We start from the raw sequence: 8,876 nt of genomic DNA, 5'->3' as shown, positions 1-8,876 counted from the left end.
TCTCCTAAGTATCCATACATATTTTCAGCTGCCTGCTGGATATTTCTAACCGGGAGTTTAATAGGCAACCCATATTTAATTGACCCCAAACTGATTTGTACTCCTCTCTGCTTCCAGCCTATACTTTCTCCTGTATGTCTATCTCATTTAATGACACCAGAGTCCATCTAGAGAACTAAACCTGAATTGCCAGTAATGTTTGAGTCCTCCCCACCCCACTTTCTCTTACCTTATATCTTCATTGATTCAACAAGTCCTAGATTCTACTTTATCTTTTAAATCTACCTCCCCCTCTCCAGCCCTGCTCCCATAGCCCAGCCCTCATGTCTCACTTGAACAACTACATTAGCTTTCTTTTTGATTCACATTTCTCCAGCCTCATTCACATTCCATCCTTCTTTCATTCGGTTGCCTAAGCTTCTTCCTGTTTCGATTGAAATTACAAAAGTAATATAGCAACATCAAGAGCCCAGATGAGAAAGTATTGTGTCAGGGTATGAATACTCAGCTGGATACGTATTTCTAAATTGCATGAAATTTCCAGGTTCACCACACTTTCACTAAGTATTATCTTTGTTTTTTTCCTAATGTAATAGGTACTTCTTTTTAATGTGAATTTGTAGTTATTCTAAAAGGCAAATTTTATCTTGCATTTTATCTTGGATGTATCTATTATCTTGGATGTAAAATTCTTTAATGCTTACCTGTTGAGTGTGAGGTAATATCCAAATGCTTTATGCTGGAGTACCACATCCCATCCTCCTCTCATAATCTGCACTCTAACCAAACCAATTTCCGGATTATGAAATACAAGGAAATTTCTCATGCACCTATACATTTTTATGTGTTCCTTCCTTTCTTTAGAATGGTTGATTTCCTTCCTTCCTGTCTTTCTCTGCCTGGAAAATTGTTTATCCTTCACTAATGTCAAATTTCACCTATTCTGCGAAGATTTTCTCAAGACCTCCAGGTATCGCTGGTACTTTCTTTCTTTCTTTCTTTTTTTTTTTTTTAAGATTTTATTTATTTATTTGACAGAGAGAGACAGAGAAAGAGGGAACACAAGCAGGGGGAGTGGGAGAGGGAGAAGCAGGCTCCCCACCGAGCAGGGAGCCCGACATGGGGCTCAATCCCAGGACCCCAGGACCATGACCTGAGCCAAAGGCAGACACTTAATGACTGAGCCACCCAGGCGCCCCCTCTCTGGTACTTTCATAGTACTTTTGATACAACTCTTGGTCATTTATCTCATTGTTTTAAATGTACTTGATTTAGTCTTCCTCTGGGTCGAGTTATAAGAGGAAAGAGACGGGTTATTCATTTGTATTCACTGTTTCCACTACACAGGTGCTGGGCAAATGCTTGTTGAATGAATGATCTATAGTTTATAATAATAAAAATGTTGTGCATTCATAAGTAAACTTATGCCCCAACTGTGGATATACAAATTCAAAATTTCTTTAAGACATTGTGTATCAACTATACTTCAGTTAAAAAAAAAAAAAAGGAAGTAAAATCTCTATTTAGATGGTGAGACTGATAAACACTACCCTGTGATGGAACCTGGGCTCCTGAGCAGAGCTGAGAGTCAGGGAGGGTTAACATGGTGGTGTAAAGGGAGAACTATAGACCCACACCAGCTATGTGACCTTGCTTGCTTGCCCTAACTACACCAGCAGCTCTACAAGCATCCACACAGTCATAGCTTTGGACTTGCCCAGGGACTTACTAACACCTGCCAATCCAAGGCTATGGAAATGCCTCTTGGTAGTCTCAGTATTGAATGTTTTTTATATTGTTCTTTTTTTTTTTTTAAAGGTTTTATTTATTTGACAGAGAGAGACACAGCGAGAGAGGGAACACAAGCAGGGGGAGTGGGAGAGGGAGAAGCAGGCTTTCCGCGGAGCAGGGAGCCCGATGCGGGGCTCCATCACAGGACCCTGGGATCATGACCTGAGCCGAAGGCAGACGCTTAAGGACTGAACCACCCAGGTGCCCCACACTATTACATTTAATTAAAACTAAATCTAGAAAAAAGGAGCACATTGTCTTCTGATACTCTTAGAATAAAATAATATTCTAAAAATACAGAGAATTAGAGACTCATTTATTCAGAGGTCATACTTTTATTATATTAAATATAGTACTTACATCATAGTCAGAATAGTTTCAAACCAGTTTTCTGGTGAGCATTTCTTAAAGAGCCAGATTTCACAACTATGATGTTTTTACAGCAATACTGTAGGTACAATTAAAGCCCACAAAATTTAATGTAAGCACAAGACTAAACTTTAAGTCTTTATCAATTCTAAGCTCCTAGCAAAAACTTAGATATTCCAAATTTTTTACAGAAAGCCTCTAGGATGTAAGTTCTTCAAATTAAAAATACTTTTGTATATATGAAGTATTATCAAGTATTACTATAGCTCTTTTAAATTCATAATGTAAGTTATTTCCCCTTACATCAAGCAAAAGTGCATAGTTCGGACATGATCATGAGGAATCATCTGCATATATTTGAGAAAGCTACTATATGTTGATGATAGAATTAGGAAGGCAGCACTGAAAAAGTGACATCAGAGAGGTGCCTCAGGAGAGCTACAGAATTCAACAGTGTAAGACAGAAAGAAGCTAATAAATGAGAAACCAGATTACTAAATCATCTTGGGTTATGGTGCTGTTTTTTTCAAAGAGAAAATAAAATATTTCAAAAGTCTAAAGAGCAGTGTTAAAAAACAGTATTCACATGTGGGCATAAATTCCTGACTAAAATTTTGTATTTAATTTTTTAGGGAGAGCGACATCCTTCACTCAAACCTTTTGTTCACTGAAAGCTGCTTTCTTGCTTTTACTAATCTGTCATCATTCCCTTCTCTGGAATAAGACAAGGAATGAGTTGTTTTCTTTTCCTTCCTTGGTTTGGTTTTATCATTACAATCAGAGACTTAGATTATTAAATAAAAATTAGATAAAAAAGGAAAAATTTATCCTACATATTTTATTTTTTTTAAAGATTTTATTTATTCATTTAACAGAGAAAGAGACAGCACAAGTAGGCAGAGCTGCAGAGAAGCAGGCTCCCCGCTAAGCAGGGAGCCCAATCAGGGAGCCCCAAGTGGGGCTCAATCCCAGAACCCTGGGATCATGACCTGAGCTAAAGGCTTAAGCAACTGAGCCACGCAGGCGCCCCTTATCCTACATATTTTAGACTTTACAATGTTGACTTTGGTGACAATGTTATAGTTTTTATTGGAATTTGATGAGTTAACCCATTATTATGCTCCTCAATAAAGAAATGGTTCAAGGCAAAGCTATTGCCACTTATTAATGTAATTTTTTAAAAATCATTAATTTTTCCATGGTGGAAACATTAACAAAATTTAAAATGTAATTAGAAAGGTCATGGGTGCCTGGGTGGCTGTCGGTTAAGCATTTGCCTTCAGCTCAGGTCATGATCCCAGGGTCATGGGATTGAGCCCTGTCAGGTTCCCTGCTCATTGGTGCATCTGCTTGTACCTCTCCCTCTACCCCCCTTCACCCACACCCAACTACCCCCCCACCAAGCTTGTTTTCTCTCAAATAAATAAAATCTTTAAAGAAAAAAGTAACCCTGATTGAATTGCTTTTTTGGCATTAAAATGTTTCTAAAGCTGACATCAGATGAATTTTATTTCTTGGATATCATTGCCATGATTAACTGATTTGATACCAGATGCCAATACATAGGTCAGTATATTATGCTGACCTGACCTATACTGCCCTATAAAAGAACTGACCTACAGAGGTTTACAATCTACCTTCTAGTACTCAATATTAAATGATTTGCTTCTACATAATGCCTCCTTGGATTCAATGGGTTACATATTGAATTTGATTGTTCACATATTTTAATGAATTAAATCTTTCAACAAGAATTTTGTCTAGTTCATAATGAAGATATGTTCCATGTCTTCTGGAGATTGTAAGTGTTCAAGAAGTATATTTTCGAAATGAATAAACACATAAATAAATGTACCTATAGCTAAAATTTGCCTGAATCCATTGTCCTTCTGTGCTTTGGACAGTAAGTTTCCACAAACATGCAATTAGTTAAGTGGCTAGGCTAGCATTATTTATTTGACCAAAACTGTTTGGGTCTTTTTTATTTTGATGCAGTTAGCTAACACCCAGCTTTTACAGTTTTATTTCAAATACTCATTGTATCAGGCACTTTGAGGTTCTTAGAAAATATTAAATAAGCTGACAGTACAATTATCGTTTAGAAACTATATTCCTTCATACTTGTCACAAAAGAGATATTGCTTTTTATTGTATTTATAAAGGGTAGTGGAAACAATTCTAGTTTCTAAAGTGAAAAACCATCTCATTATATTATTTTGCTGTAATTATTTTTAATCAAAATTTATCCCTTTATCAAAGTGAATATAAATTTAATGTAAGGTCGGGACGCCTGGGTGGCTCAGTCGGTTGAGCGTCTGCGTTCGGCTCAGGTCATGATCCCAGGCTCCTGGGATCGAGTCCCGCATCGGGCTCCCTGCTCCGCGGGGAGCCTGCTTCTCCCTCTGCCTCTGTCTCTCTCTCTGTGTCTCATGAATAAATAAATAAAATCTTTAAAAAAAAAAAAATTTAATGTAAGGTCAATCGGCTTAGCTGCACCAACTTTATAATTTTATTTATTTTTTAAAGATTTATTTATTTGAGAGAGAAAGACTGAGAGAGAGAGAGCATGAGAGGGGGGAGGGTCGGGAGGGTCAGAGGGAGAAGCAGACTCCCTGCCGAGCAGGGAGCCCGCTGCGGGACTCGATCCAGGGACTCCAGGATCATGACCTGAGCCGAAGGCAGTCGCTTAACCAACTGAGCCACCCAGGCGCCCCAACTTTATAATTTTAAAATGTGTCTAGTTACTTAATTTCAGCTTTAGATAAAAGTGGATTAAAAAATGGTTCACTGTTATATCTGGCTGGTAATTCATTATGGTCCTAAGGTAATGTTTTCTATGGTTTTCCATCTTAGATGATAATACTGAGACATTTTCACTTTTATATTTCTACTTGAATTTCCTCTGCTTAATTGCTTTGTTCTGATCCACATTAATTTCATCACCTGTATTAGAAAGAAAAGCAGTATCTTACTGTTTGCATATTTTACTTATTCAACTTTTAATACCTGGTTTTTAAAGAATTCTTTTATGCTGCAAATTCTTCCCTGGGCTGTCCTTAATTTAAGCAGAAGTATGTTTTCTTTCAGTTTCCTTCATGCAAGGCAATTTTGACACTTAAAATTGTCGCCCTGTCCATATCTGACACACTGGTAGCCTTTCTATCCTTTTACTTGGCTTTCCATAGATTAAACTCAAAAAGAGAACAGCTGCCAAACAGTCAAACAAACAAACAGGAAGTCACGTGGTCTTCCTTTGTAATCCTACCCTTTCAGGACTGACTTGGCTCCCTCTGCTGGTTAGTAATATAATTGCTTTCTTAGTTCGATGGAGTATGTATTGCTTTGGTGAAATACTTGGGATATATAAGCTTTGGTTCAGTAACTGAATTAAAGATTCTTATGTTCTCTAAATTTTGTGTTAAGGTTTTAACCAAACTAGGTCTTAAATATCTATAATCAAAAGGAAACTGGCAGCATATGTCTGAAAAGAAACTTTTTTAATGCTCTTAGACCTGTCAACATTACAGTACTGAAATCTATACTGAAATCAGGCAAAACAGTAAGTAATGTTTAAAACAAATTTTATTTTAATGTCTAAATCCTATTAAGACATTCCAGGATAACAGAATCCTTATTTTCTGTTTGATAGTTATTTTGGATCTCATTTATACAGCCTTTCAAATTCTATACACAATACTCTCCTTTTAAAATTTCCCCTTTTAAGTTCTGTACACAATTTTAAGTACATTTATTTAAATATATAGGGTGAGCTGGATGGCAAATGAAGGTTAACTATTTACTTTAAGAAATTATTTACTGGGGCTAGAGAGAAAAGCCTTACTGACAGTTTGTTATTTTTTGGAGGAAAGAGGAGTTTCTATCATTTTCAGAGAATAACTTGTTCTTATAATTGCTCGTGAAGGTAACAGTTTTCTTTGCATTCCTATCGCTAGTTAATATACGCTTGTTTTAAGATTGAAGAAAAGGTGGGAAGAAATAGAAACAAACATCTTTTGCCTTATATTTATTTATTATTTTGCTGTCTTCAGCATTTGAAATTAGAAAATGTACTACAATAAATAAGAAAATAGTCATAGATCTAAATACACCAAATTTAGCTCAATTAGGAAATGCTTTCTTAAAACTTCAACTATATTTAACATTTCTACAGTTTATTACCTACCCTCTACCTTAAGATCACCTTTCTGAAATCAGTATCAAACCTCCTCTAAAATACCCTAGTGCTTCCTCTAAAATTCCTCACTACATAGGCAACCAGAACTTCCTAGCATTCTTCTTCATTTTCTAAGGAGGGAAGTAAAGGTAAAAAACCTGAACTGTAGGTTTTTTTTAAAAAAAGTTTTTTTGGGCCTATAACCCATAGAAAGAAATAGGTATTACATGGTAACTCAGCACATGCACACAAAAATGGAATCAATGTTTACTTAAAAATACACTTTACCATGTGTAATGTACTTATTATAGAATCCAGATTCTATTCTTTTCTCTGTTTTAAATTAAAAATGCTAGTTACAACCCACTAAATTTCATGACCCAGAATGGTATATGACCGAGTTCTAAAGCACTGGTCTAGGGGGACCTGGGTGGCTCAGTTGGTTAAGGGACTGCCTTCAGCTCAGGTCATGATCCTGGAATCCCGGGATGGAGTCCCACATCAGGCTCCCTGCTCAGCAGGGAGTCTGCTTCTCCCTCTGACCCTCCCCCCACCATGTGCTCTTTCTCTCAAATAAATAAATAAAATCTTAAAAAAAAAAAGCACTGGTCTAGTAGAGATGCTTTTAAGAGCATTGTAAACACTCCCTTCATACCTATTTTAGATGTTAAGTTTTTAATGGATTTTGTATTCTTCCTTCATAGATAAAGTCATTTTTAATCTGTTATTCCAGATTGGTTTAGGATTAAAATACATGTATAGTTTAATTATCTGGTTCACATTCAGCATATGTGTAGGTTCCATTGAGATTAGGCTTTCATGAAGATTTAATGATCCTAAATAATTATATTGAAATATTACAGAAAGGCTTTTTTTAAGGGCTTTACCCTATGTAATGCAGTAAAACCTGTAATGTAGTATAATTAGTTACTTTTATTTAGGAGTATAAAGTACAGATACACAAAAATGTAAATATAGAAAAGTCATAGGATTATAAGTGGATGGCATGAATAATAAAATCTATGAATTTAGAGAAAATGAAGGATTAATGAGAGGACAAAACTCGTTCTTGAAGGCCAAGATGAAAAAAGTCCTTGGGGGGAAAAAACCATTAATTTCTATCATCTTAACAAAAATGGTTAAAATACATTGAATAACCTTCATAGATACTATCACAAATTTGATTAGGTATTCACTTTGAAAACTTGAAACAAGAACAGATTTACATACTGTTGTTTGATATTTTTGTAGCTCACCCTCAAATCAACATCTATACTGAACTCATCAAAGTTTCTTAAGATCAAAATCATCCTAAAAGTTACTTAATTTCCTAAATATGAAAATTTAGTAGAGTATGAAATAATCTACAAAGCATATACACATAACATGTTCTTTACTTTTTTTCTTTTCTTTTTTTTTTTTTTAAGATTTTATTTATTTATTTGAGAGAGAGAGAATGAGAGACAGAGAGCACGAGAGGGAAGGGGATCAGAGGGAGAAGCAGACCCCCCGCTGAGCAGGGAGCCCGATGTGGGACTCGATCCCGGGACTCCAGGATCATGACCTGAGCTGAAGGCATTCGCTTAACCAACTGAGCCACCCAGGCGCCCTACTTTTTTTCTATAAGAGTTAATTTTATCACTAACAAAGGACAGAACTGGTAGGCATAAAATAGTGTGGAAATGACTTTCTAAAATTTTTCATTTCCATCATTTTATGGCAAACTGTATTTATCTTGAAGATAAATATTTTTTTAAAAAATTCATAATTTGTGAATTGTACCAACTCCTGCTGACATTCAATATTTAATCCTTGAAATCCATTTAAAATATTTTATTAAATCTTATGCAATTTATTGATCAAGAATACATACGGGAATATCCAGGAATATAAAATAAATAAATAAAATTAGTGCAACTCAGTACTTAATGCAAGGAGTCAATATTAGGCCAGATTAAGGGCTATCTACAAATTATTGACAAATCAAGGATATAACAATGAAATATAAAGCCACCATAAATCAACTGATTTGGGACATAAAGATTTAAAAATGTAAAAGCAAAATAAATGGATGGTGATTATCAAAATAAACAACCCCCTCTCCCCCCTCAAAAAAAAACCCAAGAAAGGAAGACAAATCAAGAAAACACTAAGATTAGATTAAGAGATTCTACACAAGATCTCAACTTGGATACTTAAATTTAGGCAAGCAAAACACTAATTGATTTAATAGAAAAATATTCTGTATGCATTGAAACAATTTCTTTAGTTCTGTGATCTGGAAAAAAAATTGATATAAATTATATACAAGTTAAAACCCTTAAAAGTAGAGACCTTGTCTGTTTTCCTTCACTAATGTGTATGAGATGCTTATCATAAAGCTAATTAGCATCTAATCTTTAATGAGGGAAGTGAAAAATAACATCTCTAAAATTTTAAATGCTACAATAATGCCAAGACTTTTGTTACCTAGACATGCAAAATTACTAGTTTACCAGTAACATTTAAGAAAGTATATAGGAAGATAATTGTTTCCTTAAGC

The sequence above is a fragment of the Neomonachus schauinslandi genome, chromosome 7 (assembly GCF_002201575.2).
Source record: "Neomonachus schauinslandi chromosome 7, ASM220157v2, whole genome shotgun sequence".
Taxonomy (NCBI): domain Eukaryota; kingdom Metazoa; phylum Chordata; class Mammalia; order Carnivora; family Phocidae; genus Neomonachus; species Neomonachus schauinslandi.
This window is presented reverse-complemented; position numbering follows the sequence as displayed.